The sequence below is a fragment of the Petaurus breviceps genome, unplaced genomic scaffold (genome assembly GCF_028583685.1).
Source record: "Petaurus breviceps papuanus isolate PSGF00001 unplaced genomic scaffold, PetGlider_PUasm1.0 90763, whole genome shotgun sequence".
Classification (NCBI taxonomy): Eukaryota; Metazoa; Chordata; class Mammalia; order Diprotodontia; family Petauridae; genus Petaurus; species Petaurus breviceps.
In genome coordinates, this window is record NW_027187340.1 from 10,905,511 (window position 1) to 10,921,671 (window position 16,161).

Below are 16,161 nucleotides of genomic sequence, written 5' to 3' on the forward strand. Positions count from 1 at the left end.
CCTCTTTTCCCGTTTACTCATGTACTCACGAAGACTACCCAGCAGAACGGAGGGGAGTTCACCAAGTAGCTACTCCAGCCAGGGCAAACAGGCACGAGGGGTTTTCTGGGACCATGTGTGAAAAGTCTACAGTATTTTGGACAAGTCACTAAACCTAATGCTTTTTAAAATGACATGATTCACCTGTTCAAAGGAGTAGCAGTGTTTAAGGGAACTTGGAGTTATGGGATTTCATGGAAGTCCAGGAAGCCTCAGGATTGGGATAGGAAAGGTGATCATCAGAGAACTCGAGGGCTAAGACTACAAAAAGGAGAGGTGAATCTGTCTGACCTGCTCCTTATATCCAGGTGTGAATACAGATATCTATCCTCCCATTTTAGTGAACTAGGAACATGATATTTACACCACAAATGAACACAAGTCACAGGAGCCATCACACACAGACAGAATTCCTCGGGTAACCATTCTGCTCACTCAGAGACAATAGCCTGCTGCTTGGCAGAACTCCAGGCCCCACTGCCCTAGAAGGGTGGCACTGTGGCCTTTGTCTTTACTGCTGAAGTGCAGCCCAAGAGTTGCTTAGGAGACCTTGGGAGAGTCCATCACCTCTCTGGTCCTTGTTATCATCCTGTAGGTTCTCCTTGGCTAAAGGTGGGGGCTGCCTGCTTTGCGCCATGGCCTGGGTCTGTGGGTTCAGTGGGGAGCTGATGGGGGCTTGGCCTGGCCAGGGCAGGCCCAGGGATGGCTGCGAACTACTGGGGCCCGCAGAGTTGCCACCGTCAGCTCTGCAGGTGCTGCGGCTGCTGCAACAGTAGCCGCAGCTGGACCTTGGTGACTGGACCTTGGTGACGTCGGAGGAGGCAGACTACAGCTGGTGTAGCCCCCAACACTGATACTAACCCCGACATCACGGTGGCCGCCCACAGTCTGTCTCTCCTTTGCCTTTATAGAGATGGACAATGGAGGCATCCTTGAACTCCTGGGGGATAACCTCCTCTTGCTGTATAACCTGGAAAATTTCAGTCAGCTTTTGTATGAGCAATGGAACCCCCACTGAATTGTGTAAATTTAAGCTGGAATAGAATCAGCACTGGTTGTTTTGCCACAGGGGAGGAGCCTAATGATCTTCAAACTTCTTCATTTGGAAATTTGTCTAGAGAGGGACTGACATCAACTCAAGGTAAATGGTCAATGACTTCAGCGTTGATTGGTGACGGTGTGTTGAGAACACTATGGAAGTGTTCAGACCATCTCTCCAGGATCATGTCCTTATCACTAATCCATGTGGCCCCATCAGCACTGGGTAGTTGCCATGCACATAGATCTTTGGCCCATAAATAGCCGTCAGGGCTAATAAAAGTGCTTTGGATTGTTACTATCAGCATAAATCTGAAAATCTGCCTTCTTATTGAGCCAAGAATCTTGCCTCTCCCTAAGCTTTACTTGTACTTTACTTTTTTTTTTTTTAAAGCAATCGGGGTTAAGTAACTTGCTCAAGTTTACACAGCCAGTTATTTCTGGGTGTGGTGCTAAGTATCTGAGCCCAGATTTTATCCCCAGGTCATCCCAACACTGGAGCCGGTGCTCTTACTCGCTGAGCCATACTTTACTTTTGATGGAGTTTGATGCTGCCTTCTTAGAAATGAATGGGTTGTCCTGGTGGCAAACCCTGTGAAATTCTAATTTTTCATTTATCAACTTCTGAATTTTGCCATAATTTCCATCAAGCCAGTCTTGATGCTTGTGAGTATTCTGACTCAGATGAGCCAATACTGTTCTGTACACCAAATCTCTAAAAACTGCACACTCCTTCCTTGTTGCCAACCATGTGTGGGTGCAACTTTTCTTCCAAGTTACCCACAAGTTGTTCCCACTCAGAGAAGTGTTCCAATCTGGCAAAATTAAGTTTTCCAGTAGTCATTTTGCCTTGGGGCCACCATTTTTGTTGGATGCAAATATTTATCTTGGAGAAGAAAAGTCTATGATCAGAACACCACTTTGTGCTACACGTTGCCTTCATCACTCTCACATCCTGTGTGTCTCTTTATAATCACGTAGTCTATTAGATGCCAGTGTTTGCTGCAAGGGCGCATCCATGACATTTTATTGTGTTTAGGTAAATGGAAAACATGTTGGTGATGAGGTGTGATAGTAATGGCAATTAAAGATTCCCCTGTATTGGCTTGGTTTTCAAATTGATTGTATTAAAACCTAGAGTTTGTTAATCCCACCTGTGGGATGGGCTTGTTGATGTGAAAAGAAAGTCCTGAAGTGGGAGGAGCTGGTGACATAGATTTGGAGAGACACTGGAGAGAGGCGGAAGATCTTTTTTGGAAGCAGCACCTCGTGGAGAGAGAGAGAGACTAAGAGGATTGCTGGTGGCCGCTTTGAATTGCCCTGGACTTTTGAGACCTGCTCCCTGAGCTGCCAAGGACTGAGGAGACATGGCTGTTTTGCTGGTACTTTGTCTGTCTGTTTTGATGTTATTTTGCCAGATTTGTCCACTGGTGAAAGACTGTCCTGTTGAAGAAGTCCTGGAACCTGGCATTTGGTTAAGAAGGCCTGAGACTGTCCTGCAGACAGAGAGTGAATACTGTCCACTGGTGAGGGACAGTACTGTTGTTGCAGGGGTCTGGAGATTGTCCTGCAGACAGAATGAATACTGTCCACTGGTGAGGGACAGTACTGTTGTTGCAGGGGTCTGGGAGCCTTTCTGTTGGTTCAGAAGCCCTGAAGAAGGATTTTCTTGTTGTATGTTTACAGAAATCCTGGGAGAGGGCTTTGCTAATGTGTTCAGGGGTTCTAGGGCTGTTCTACAGACAGAGGATAAATTCATGAAGGGACTGGCAATGTATCTTATGGCCTTGCTAAGCCTTGTCTCTCCAGGAACTAAGATTGCTGAGAACTTGCCTCGTGTCAAGATGAAGAAAAGACCTCCATTTGGGTATTAAGTGCTGTGTTTAAACTTGATGTAACTCTGGGGTAGATTCAATTGTGATCCAGGGGTGGGGAACTTTTGACCTTTTTGTGTTCTATGGTTGAGCAAATGAATGTATTTTACTTATGTTTGGAAACTAATCTCCATTTGAGAAGAGGGGCTTTGTGGTGGACTTAATTAAGGTATAGCCTAGGGGTGGAGAAGTATTTGGAACAGAGACTTTGTAATTGATTGAATGATTGGAAAGTCCTGGGGTGGGGTAGGCCTTGGAGATTATTTAATCACACTTAGTAAATGCTGTATTTTGAATGATGTCATGTTTTGATCTTCTCTGTTCTGGGTTTGTTACTGAATAAAATAGAGAGCACCTATGCTGGTATTTTGAACCTGGGAAGTTGCCTTTCCTTGGCATTACATTACATGAGGTCATGAGATGCACAAGTCTTCAGTAGTAAGTGGCCATTACTATTGCTGTTTCCAATTCCATTCCTCCTAAAGACTCCCTGCCGTGTCTGGTAGGCTGAACCTACTCTAGCATTAAAGTAACCTGGAATTATAAGCTTCTCCTTTTTGGCACATTGATGACAAGGGTCTCCAGGTCTTCATAAAAGTTTTCTTTGACCTCCTCAGTGTTCATCATGGTGGAAACATAGGCACCAATGATAACGGCATGACGTTTTTCTGCAGGTGGCAATTGCATGGTTCACTCCTTTTGGTAGGCATACAAGCTTGTGCGCTAGATCAATATTGATGGCAAAACCTCCTCCACCTTCACAGTGCTCCTCTTCACTGTGGCCACTCTAGAAAAAACATGTATCCTGCTCTGACTTCAGTAATCTGGCCTTCATTTACCAGCCTTATTTCACTTAGGACTGCTGTTTGGATGGGATACCTGCTGAGTTCTCTCACAACAAGAGTTGTTCATTTTTCAGGTCTATCAGATTTTGTGTTGTCTCTAAGTGTGCACCCATTCCATCCAATGGTGATCTTTGCAGAAGTTTTTGTACATTTTTTTTTTTTTTGCATTTCAACTGCAGGGTGGAATCCCTACCTGCCGCGATAATCAGGACAGAGTTGGATAAGCAGACAATTTTTAAAGCAACTTTTCTTGCCCCTTCCTCACACCAGGAGGTAAGCAGCGTGGTCTTTAAAAGACTGCTCAGACAACCAGGAGACTACTGAATCCTACTGATGCTTCTAGTATGAAGATGACCCTATGGCCTGGGCTGCCTGTGTGCAGGATTGTGACTACAGCTCCCAGTGTATCTGCCCCTGTTGCTTTGTCACTTGCCTATTGCAACAGTATTTCAAGATAGATAAAAGTGGTCAAATATGGGTGATGTCTTTTGATTTGTGCATAAATTGGATTTTAGTGCACAAAGTCATCAGCCTCACTCTCCCTTCAAGAGTCATCTCAGTTCAGTGGCAGGACAGAGTCAAGATAACTGGTGATGGCTTAAGATGCAGTAGATGACTGTGGCGTCTTCGGTGTCTAACCAACTCTAAGCTCTCCATAACACCTGCTTTGGCTACCTTTGTGGCCATTGGAACAAATTGTTCTCATCCACCCATTCTACCAGGGGAAATCTTCACATTATTGGGGTAGCCATTTTCCCAACTCACCAACAGGTTTGAGACCCTTCAGTTACCCTCAATCTGGTTTAGCCTGTCTGCTGACATGGTTTATTGGGATATGGCCACTGTACATGCTACAGCTTTTTAGAGCCTCAGGTGAGAGTTAGGTGGATCAAGTAGACACCAAAGCTGGAAAGCAGCCCTGAAAAGAGCTGAGCAGCCCTCCTACCAGAGGTACTAGTCTTCTCTGAACACACCCTATACCCCAGAAGGAAGGAAGATAGGAAGGAAGAAAGGAAGATGAAAAAGAAGGAAGGAAGATACCCTGCAAGATGGGTGCTATTATTATCCTCATTTTACAGTTGAGGAAACTAAGGTAGATTGAGGTGAAGTAACTTACCCAAAGGCACACAACTAGTGAGTATGAGAGATTATATTTCTTTTTTTGTTGTATTTGCTTTTTGGAGGGTAATTGGGGTTAAGTGACTTGCCCAAGGTCACATGGCTAGTTTTTGTGTAAAGTATCTGAGGTCAGATTTGAACTCAGGTCCTCCTGACTCCAGGGCCAGTGCTCTAGTCACTGTGCCACCTAGGTGCCCCCAAGACAGATTATATTTCAACTTGGGTCTTTCTCACTCCAAGTGGGACTCTCTATCCACTTCATCACCTAATTGCCTCATGTATGGGGGAATGTGCACTGGATCTGTAGTCAGAGAGATGTGGGTTCAAATGCTACATCTGACACTACCTGTGTGACCTTGGGGAAATCAGTTAACATCAGTGGGCCTCAATTTCTTCATCTGTAAAATGAGGAAGTTGAACTCGATGACCTTTGATATCTCTTCCTGCTCTCAATCTGTGATCCTTTGATACTAGCAGGTTATATGCATCAACTCACATATGAATTTTCTCTTTTAAAACAGGAGTTTATATTTATTAGACACATCCTACTAAAAGTCAACATGAAAAATAAAAAGAAAAAAATGCCAATATGAATTGTAGTAGGGAAATTTTAGTTCAGACAAATATGCTAGTCTTCTCGATGAGTGGGGTCAAGTCCAAATAGAAACAGGGACCAGCAAAACCATACATAAGGATCCATTCTCAAATTTATCCACTCCTTATTATGGCTTTTGGATTACTGTCTGAGCAACCTTCCTCATTTGCTACTGTGACCACATTACTCCTTCACTAAAAACAAACACACACACACACACACACACAAATAACACCTTAATGGCTTCCTAATCTCTATCAAATAAAACTTACTCTTGGTTTGCATATTCAAAGCCTTTCACATTATTCTCCAAACTAGACCCTTTTCCACCCCCTGTTTTCTTCCTTCCCTCTTTTATCTTCACTTACATCTTTCTACATGCCCAGCAGAACCTTTCTCTAATCTCTGCATCATCAGTTGTATTCTTTCCCTTCTTTCAAGGCCTAAATGATGTACGACCTACTCCCTGAAGCTTTCCCTGATCTCTTCTTTACCACATCCCACTCACTAATGGAAAGCAAACTCTTTCTCTTCAGATTTCTTAGACTGATTTTCCTGAATCTTTACCTTGTACTTATTACACCCTCCTTTACTTCATAATGATTTATATAAATCCCATTCCCTTGCTGGATTCTAACCTCCTTGAAAACAGAATCTATGTTGCATTTATAATGATATTCTCCTCTCCTAGAGCCAACTAGGTGTACACAATCATCACAGAAACTGAGGTCAGGTGTGATTATGCTCTGTGTCTAGGAGATAGAAATAAATGAGATCGAACACAACCATTGAAGAATTGGAGAGAAATATTTCCACTTTTAGGGCAAGGTTTTATATAGAGTTGATTTCTCTTATAAACATATAGGTCAGTGTTTTGTTTTGATATTTGGAGTACAAAGTGGGTGAGGAAAGAGTAATTGAATAGTGATAGAAATACTTCCATTGGGCTGGTGTCCTCACTGTTCTGTGCTGACACCACACTCATTCTCATCCCATTCCTTTGCTTTTCCTTTTCACATTTCTTATACATTCTTAGCTATTCTTAAACTTCTAACTACAGTCTCCTTTGCACCAGGAAGACTTTTATGAACTCTCCAGCAAACACAAATCCTTCCTTCCACTAACTCTCATAGGATTTGCAACCTATACCACTTGCCTCATTCCCTAATGACCTGCTGCTGTGTGTTGGCATTCCAAGGGCACCAGACTTGTCAGAAGAGATCAGTTGGAGTCTTCCTGTTGCTACTCATTATTAATGCCACAAACTGTCTGAGCCTCACTCTACTTCTGTAAGTTGGGAACAATAATAATTGCACTCAGCACTGCAGTGGATAGTGCTGGTCTTGGAGGCAGAAAACCTATGTTCAAAATCTGCTTCTATTACTTATCTGCTGCAAGACTACAGACAAGTCCCTTAAGCCATTTTGATCAGTTCCCTCATATGTAAAATACAGATAACTTGTATAGTGCCAATGAGGGTGGCTGTGAAACCCAAATGAGATAATACACATATGCAGAGTTGATGGTAAGCTGAAAAGCATTCTATAGATGTCATAAGATCACTATGAAGATTAAATCAGCCTCTAAAGCACATTGCAAACCTTAAGTTTTTTTCATCAATATCAAATATAATTATTATAGTCTACTACTTATTTCACTGATGTTTTTCTTGTCTGTCTTCCATGTTGCAAGGTCTTTGAGAATGTAGACCATGTCTTACACCCATCATTATAAATGTACCTCCTTACCTCCATGCCTAAAAAAGTATTAGGCATTTAGTTGGTGCTCAATAAATACTTTTGAATTGATTGATTGGTTGATTGATCAATGGAGGTCAGTATTTTGATGGGTCTGTTATCTATGTGACCACTTTTTTCAGTGATACAGATTGTCAGCCATTCTTGTCTGCTTGTTGTGTGCAACTCTCCCTCCTATAAATCCATTGCAGGAGGTCTAGTCAAACTCCAGGGAACGTTCCTCTTGATATTGCATTAATACCAATGAAGCATGAAGTCTCTCCATCAGTTATCCCTCACCCTTGCCATGTGACCAGCTCAACAAAGGACAGAAATTTAGATAATTAAATACCCTGGAAATGATCTAAATCAATATTTATATGTCTGGTAATTCATTTGTTGAGATAACGTAGCCCTCTGAAGTATAAAGGAAACTGATTTTACCATGCCTGCATAAGCTCTCAGGTGGCACAGACAGCCAGACCTCCTGTGTCAGCATCCTTTTATAAAAAAGGTTTCCCTCTTCTCTCCTCAGAGTCAGAAGATATAAAAGCAGTTTCCTGCTAAGAATATTTAAAATTCATTCTCATATTCTGTATTTCCAAAGAAAGGGTAGGGTTTATTTTAAGGGTGTGTCTAAGTACACCAGTATCATAATCTACAGCTGGAATTTACTGCCCAGTCTTCCTGGCCTGGAATCAGGAAGAAACTCTATCCTCAGAGATGCAAAGTTCCCTCCTTATTGATTGTTGGGGAATTAAAGAAAAAAAGATAACAAGGGGGTACTAGAAGAAAAGGAGAGGTAGAAGAATCTTGCCACCCCAGTATTGGGTCTGGAGGTCCCACTGCTTGAAAGTCCCACTCTTTGGTCAACATAAATGTGCTATTATATCATGATTCCACTAGCAAAGAACTGTGTGTTATAAGCAAAAGTTTGAGAATCACTATTGATGGCAAATTAAAATCCCAAAGAGTTTTTTTGACTGTAGAATCATTATTTTCCAGATTTGTCCCTAAAATATCCAAATAAAAGGAATGACCCTTAGAAGTCCACATGATCAGATGATCCTTTTTGAATCTTTATATCTTGTTCTATTAACAGGGAGGTCATCTAAGAAACAGTTTGTTACAACCTAGCTCAATTATAGAACCTAAATTAACATCATGTTTTCTCATCAGTAATTAGAAACATAAAAAATTTGAGGAAAAAATTTACAAGAAAATTATAAAGTAAGAAACTCTTGTAATGAAGTGTGTACAAAATTTATAAGACAGTTGGAAGCAGCTCAACTATGGGTTTGCTTTTTAATTTGAAATAAGAAACATGATTTCAAGATAGGCCCTGACAATTTCTAGGAAGAAAATGATAAGAAATCTTAATAGGACTTTTATGAGAACTTAAGTTCATGGATTAGAACTGGAAAGGACCTCAGATATCATCTAGTCCATCTACCTGATTTTACAGATGAGGAAACTGAGGCCCAGAAAAGTTAGGTGACTTGTCCAGTGCCATAAAGGTAGCAAAACTGGAGTTTGAACTCAGGTCCTCTAACATTAATTTGCTTTTCACTTTACCACACTGCCTCCCAATCATATAATCTCCTTCCAAGAGACAAAACCAAGACCCTAAAAATGAATGCTGTGCCAACTAACATGAATTTAAAACTAGGATATATTTTAATTATGTACATCAAAAAGGGTATTTGGGCTAAAACAATTAGTACTACTACTACAAGTATGACTACTACTACTACCCCGTGTTTCCTCGATAATAAGACCTATCCCGAAAATAAACCCTCCCCTTACTGTGTAAGATTCCTCTAAAATAAGCCCTCCCCCGAAAATAAGCCCTATTGAGATTGCTACTGTAGTGAAGGTGATCCCCTGCGCTACACGCTACATTACGGTACCCTCTGTATGCACCGTCCCCCCCTGGGTGAAACGCACGCCGCGCTCTGAGCTGCATCCAATCAGAGCTGCAGCAGTGAGCGCGTCATCCTGTTCTTTATTGAATTCATTATTGAATAAAGGTACATTTTTTGTTCACATTTACCTGTTTATTAAAATTGCTGTCAATGTTCATTAAAATAAGCCCTCCCCTGAAAATAAGCCCTCTGGTGTTTTTCTGTCCAAAAAAAAAATTAATAAGACAGTGTCTTATTATTGGGGAAGCACAGTACTACTACTATACTACAAGTACTACTACTAGTATTACTACTACTGCCACCACCCACCACCAAGTAACACTTTGAGGTTTTCAAAGAACTTTATAAATATCATATCATTTTATCCATATTATTAACCTGGGGAGGTAGATGCTATTTTCCTACCACTTAATAGTATTTTATTTTTTCTAATCACATGTAAAGAGAGTTTTCAACATTCACTTATATAAGATCTTGAGTTCCAATTTTTTTCTCCTTCCCTTTTCCCCTTCTCCCTCCCCAAGATGGCAGGAAATGTGATATAGGCTATACATGTACAATCTTGTTAAATATATTTCCATATTTGTCATGTTGTAAAAGAAGAAGTTCATTCATTCTTGAACACTTCTAATGATGGAGAACTTTCTTTTTATTTTTCCTTAATGATATTTTATTTTTTCCAATAATATGTAAAGATAGTTTTCAGCATTCAGCTTTATAAAACTTTGGGTTCCAATTTTTTCTCCCCCTCCCCAAGATGGTATGCAATCTGATATAGGATATGCATTTACAATCATATTAAACACATTTACACATTAGTCATGCTGTAAAAGAAGAATCAAAACAAAAGTGAAGAGCCAAGAGAAAGAAAAAAAAGGTACTGTGATTCAATCTGCATTCAGATTCCATAGTTCTTTCTCTAAATGTAGATAGCATATTCCATCATGAGTCTTTTGGAATTGTCTTAGATCTTTGTATTGCTGAAAAGAGCTAAGTCTATCGGAATTGGTCATTGAGTAAAATGGATTTTATTGTGTACAATGTTCTTCTGGTTCTGCTCACTTCACCAAGCATCAGTTCACATAAATCTTTCTAGAACTTTCTGAAATCCACCTGCTCATTGTTTCTTATAGAACAATAATATTCCATTACATTCACATACCACAACTTGTTCAGTCATTCCCAAGTTGATGGGCATCCCCTCAACTTTCAATTCTTGGCCACCACAAAAAGAACTGCTTTAAATATTTTTGTACATGTGGGTTCTTTTCCCTTTCTTATGATCTCTTGGGATACAGACCTCGTAGTGGTATTGGATCAAAGGGTATGCACAGTTTTATAGCCCTTTGGGCATACTCCCAAATTGCTCTCCAGAATGGTTGGATCAGCTCACGACTCCACCAACAATGCATTAATGTTCCAATTTTACCACATCTTCTCCAACATTTATCACTTTCTTTTTTTGTCATATTAAACAATCTGATAGTTGTGATGTGTTGAATGTGTTGACTTGCATTCCTCTAATCAATAGTGATTTAGAGCATTTTTTCATATGACTACAGATAGCTTTCATTTCTTCATCTGAAAACTGTCTGTTCATATCCTTTGACCATTTATCAATTGGGGAATGACTTATATTCTTACAAATTTGACTCAGTTCTTTACATAGTTTAGAAATGAGGCCTTTATCAGAGACACTGGTTGTACAAATTGTTTGCCAGTTTCTGCTTCCCTTCTAATCTTTGTTTCAATTGGCTTTGTTTATGTAAAACCTTTTCAGTTTAAGGTAATCAAAATTATCCATATTGCATTTCATAATGTTCTCTATTTCTTGTTTGATCATAGATTCTTCCCTTCTCTGCAGATCTGACAGATAAACTATTCCTTATTATCCTAATTTGTTTATGTCATCACCCTTTATGTCTAAATCATGTACCCATTATAACCTTATCTTGGTATCCAGTGTAAGGTGCTGGTCTATAACCTAGTTTTTGTCAAACTATGGTAGGTGCTATTTTTATGCCCATTTTACAAATGAAGAAACCGAGGCTGAGAGGTGGTAAATCACTCACCTAGGGTCATAGAGTAAGTAAGAGCATAAAGTTGGATTTAAACTGAAGTCTTCCTGACTCCATGTCCAATGTTCTCTTCACTAGGCCCCCATAAAAAAGTGTGTGTTTTTTTCATCTCAGAACTTAGTGAGAACCCTTCCACTGAGATCACCACCCATCCATGACTTAGTAAATCATTCCTAAAGAGTTTCCTGAGAAATTAAGATGAAGTGTCTTGATCAGGGTCACATAGGTATGAAGGGTCTGGAGCTGAACTCTGGACTTCCTGGCTTGAGACCTAGGCATTTATCTACTGCCACACTGCCTCTAGCTATGGATATATCAAAGTTAAAATGTCTTGTTTCTTCTCACAAAACTTGAGGTCAATCAAATCACTGAAAGGAAGACTCATTTATACACAGTGCTAATTTCCCCAAGAATCAGACAGATTTTCAGACTTCATTAGCTGTTTTAGGAAGTTTTAATGCCTTCAGCAGGCTCAGTTTATTATTATCCTTTCTGACATCTTTCTCATTAAAAAAAGTCTCGTTATCCTAAAGTGCCTCTTTATTCATGAATGAATATAGATCATCAAGAAAGATAGAACATTTCACCCAGTCATTGAGAGCTGCTAATTATTGTTTTATGATACTGCTAATGTTCAGAGTGATCAACTTATATTTAAGCAACCTTAGTTTTCAGCAAATTTGAAAGAAACCCAAAGAATTTAGTGGGAATAATGACAGTCTTTAATGTTGTATGAGAGGCTGTGTTGAACAGGATGACCTGCTGTGCTCTTCAAACCCGAGGGGGAGATAACTCTTAACAGGGTATGTAACCAGACCCTGATCTGTGTTTAATTAACAGTTCAATAACTCTGGGAACATCCCAAAATACATTATCCTTTTCAATGTGATTTTAATTTAGCAGGGCTCCCATCCTAGTGAAGAATTTGATGAATATTTTGGAAATGAAAATTAATGACAGTCAAATATTCACTTCAAGACACCATTACTTGGTCCTTGTTGATGAATTCTTCACAATTTCCACACAGAAACTCCTGCAGGTTACACTTTCTTAACCTAACATTAGTTTTTTTCTTTTTATTTAATTTATATAGATCTGGAAGGGATCTTAGAGGCCATCTAGTCCAATGCTCTCATCTCACAAAGGCACAGTGTTTAAGTGATTTGGTCAAGGTCACACAGGTAGCAAGTGTCAAAGGCAGTGATTCAAGCCAGGTCATCTGACTTCAGAAATAGTACTCTTTCCAATGTAACAGGTTAGCAACATCAAAAATGTTTGTGTGAATGTGTGTGTATATGTGCCTGCATGTGTCTGTACATGTTTATATGGATATATTGAAAAAGTGACACCAAAAAAGTTTTTCTTTTTTTTTTTTGCAGGGCAATTGGGGTTAAGTGACTTGACCAAGGTTACATGGCTAGTTAAGTGTTAAGTGTCTGAGGCTGGATTTGAACTCAGGTCCTCCTGTCACCAGGGTCGGTGCTCTATTCACTGCGCCACCTAGATGCCCTTAAAGTTTTTCTTTTTGATCATTACTTATTTAATGTTCTCATTCTCTGTACTCTAGTCATCTTCAGCACCAACATCAATAAACATTTATTAAGCATCTTTTATATGCCATGTACTATGCTATGCTCCAAATATGGAGCATTGTGATATATGTAATTTCCACAAAGTAAATGGAAAGATAACTAAAACTAAGCCAAATTCTAAGTAATTGAAGAACCAATAATGGCACAAGAGAAGATATGATGGATTATCCCTCCTTCATGAGAGGTAGGAATCTACTAGGGCAGAAAAGGATCCCAAAGTCTGATCTACAGATAGCCTAAATAACTCTAGAACGTTCCGGAGCACCTTCATTAATACTGTCAGCTAATCCTTGGATGTCATGAGTCATCTTCTTTTTCTTCACTTGGTAATCTCATTGTCAAGCCAATCTCGAGCAGCTCTCCAGAGGACTGCTGCTGCGAGTAACTTTAAGGATCTAATTGCATAGTATAGTGAACTCTCTATTTATTCAGCAATAAATTAAAGCATAACATTCAACAAACTAAAGCACAACATTCACAACAATATAACATAACTTATTACTAAGGTGGCCACATAGTCTTAAACACAACATATCATTTAGTAAATCACTATCTCATCAATCAATAGAGAGTACCCAAGTAAAGTCTTCTTTTATCTTGACTTGAGGCTGACTCATCCTTAAGGGGTGGCAGAAAGTACAAACACCATCCACCCCTTGGTCACAGTAAGTCAGAATCTCATCAGTAAATACAGAGTACCCAAATAAAGTCTTCTTTCATCTTAACTCAAGGCTGACTTCCAAACCCCATGGCTCTTCCCCGGATTGACGGCTCACAGCTCTTGCTGGGATTCACACACAGGCAGCTAGATCTCTGCTCCAGTTCTATATCTCAGCCTACTGCCCCACTCCAAGTTCTTCACAGTTTCTGTTTCTATGAAAACTAAGCTCAACATTGCTACAACAATATTCACACACATTGCCAGCACTATCATCTCAATTCACTTTCTATCTGACAAAGTAACACAAATCAACAAACAAGGCTTCTGTCTGAGAAATCAAACACAAATCAACAGTAAAGTCTCAAGACTTCTGTAAACAGCAGCGAAGTCCTCTTTCAGGACTTCTGTCTAAAAACAACAGAGTGCTTTTGTCTGACAGACCAACAGACAGAGTGCTGAAATCACAAGCATTCTCCTTCTCAGTTTTGACTGGTCCCAGCTCCTGCTCAAACTTTTCTCTGCTCCACCCCTTCCTGTTCTACCCTTCCTGTTCCACCCCTTCCATAAGCTCCTCCTACTGTGGACTCCACCTGACGATGTTAGGCCTATTAAGGACAGGGAAGGTCTCCAAAATCCCTCGGGCCTATTAAGGGCAACACAATGTATACCATTTCAACAAAGACTTGATACAATCAAAGGTGAGGCTCAAAGACACTTGAATAGCTGAAACAAGCAGCAACGTACTACTTTGCTTGCCATTACATTCACCTTCTCTAATAGGTTCAACTATTATCTGTATGAAGACGATTTCTAATCTATAATATTCAGCCCTAGTCTCTCTCCTGAAATTCAGCCACTCATCACCAATTGCTAGGCTGAACTGTTTCTGAGGCATCCCAAACTCAATATGTTCAAAAGAGAACTCATATTTTTTTCAATAACTTTCTCCTTTTCCAAAGTTGCCCATTATCATTGAGGGCTCCACCACCTTCCTAGTCCCTCAAATTCATGACTTCCATATCATTTTTGACATCTCGCTTTCCCTCACTTTACATATACAATCCAATCTTTCCTTCTCAAGCTCTCAGATATTTCACTTTCTCTCTGCAATCTAGCCATACTAGTCTATATACTATTCCTAGCACAGGGCACTCATTCTATTTCCTTCCTCCTCATCCTTCAGCTTCTTGTCTCCCATGCCTAGGATCTTCTCCCTGTTCACCTATACCACTCCGTTTCCCATGCTATGTTCAAAACTCAGCTCAAATTCTACTTTCTGCTGCAGGAGGCTTTTCCAGTTACTGCATCTGCTAGTGTCTTCCCTCTGAGATTTATCTTCTATTTTCACTTTATATTTACACATTGTCTCTGCCCTTTAAATAAGAACTCTTTGAGAGCAAGGGGCATGGGGTGGTTTTCTTTGTATTTCTAGCACTTAGCACAGTGGAGCACTAGGCCAAGGCATATAAATATTTCCTGACTGAATGACTAAAACTAGATTACTAGCTATTGCTTGACAAACTTAATGTTCTGTCTCCTGCCTATGTGATTTGCATAGACACCTCCAGTTTTCTGGTACAGTGGGAAGAGAGTGGAAGTGGCAGTCAGAAGACCTGGACTCAAATTCCTGCTCTTGCTCTTACTGCCTGAGTACTTTGGACAAAACACATCAGTCTCCTCATCTGTAAAATGGAAAGTTTGATTTACCATTCTAAAAAAGTGGTCTTCGAATAGCTAGACAGTGCAGTGAATTACAGCACTGGCCCTGAAATCAGGAGGACTGAGTTCAAATCCAGACACTTGACACTTAACTAGCTGTATGACCTGGGGCAGGTCACTTAACCCTAAATGCCTTGCCTTACCCCTCCAAAAAACAAGTGATCTGCCCAACCTCTCAAAACCTTTATCTTCATTCCAGGCTTAGTTCAGATACCATCTCCTCCATGAACCCTTCCCAACTCAAGTTGCTAAAATGCTCTCCCTTTCCTAATTACCTTGAATTATACTTATGTATATGTTTGTTCTGGATTCCTGATACCCCTAATAGTTAGTAATCTCTTCTTTCTCATATTTGGTGAGATGTGTGTGTGTGTGTGTGTGTGTGAGTGTGAGTTTACTACCTTATATAGTGCTTGGTATACCCTTCAACTTGCAGGACAGTTACAAAGAGAATGGCTAGCTCAGATTCAGGTATTCTATATCCACATCTCTTATAGTTCAGGGGTGGGGAATCTTTGACCCTGAGGCCACATGTGGCATTCTAGGTCCTTGGGTGTGGCCTTTTGAATGAGTCCAAGTTTTACAGAATAAATCCTTTTATTAAAGGGATTTGTTCTGTGAATTTTGGATTCAGTCAAAGGACTGCACTTGAGGACATAGAGGGCCACATGTGGCCTTTAGGCCACAGGTTCCCCACCACACACATTTGGCCTTGATAGTCATATGGAAACCACAATTATTTCAATTAGTCAATCGACAAACATTTAATAGAAATACAGAGATACAAAGAAAAGCAAAGACATGGTGCCTGCCTTCAAGGAGCTCACATTCTAATAGAGACAACAATACATAAATAACTATATATATATATATATATATATATCACACACTTAAGAGAGAGAGAGAGAGAGAGAGAGAGAGAAAGAGAGAGAGAGAGAGA

At 40.1% G+C, this 16,161-nt stretch overlaps 1 pseudogene; it reads right to left on the reverse strand.

Moving 5' to 3' along the window:
* Window positions 1-3,491: 3,491 nt before the first annotated feature.
* Window positions 3,492-16,161, reverse strand: part of LOC138146581 (splicing factor, proline- and glutamine-rich pseudogene) — a 60,743-nt pseudogene continuing 48,073 nt past the window's right edge.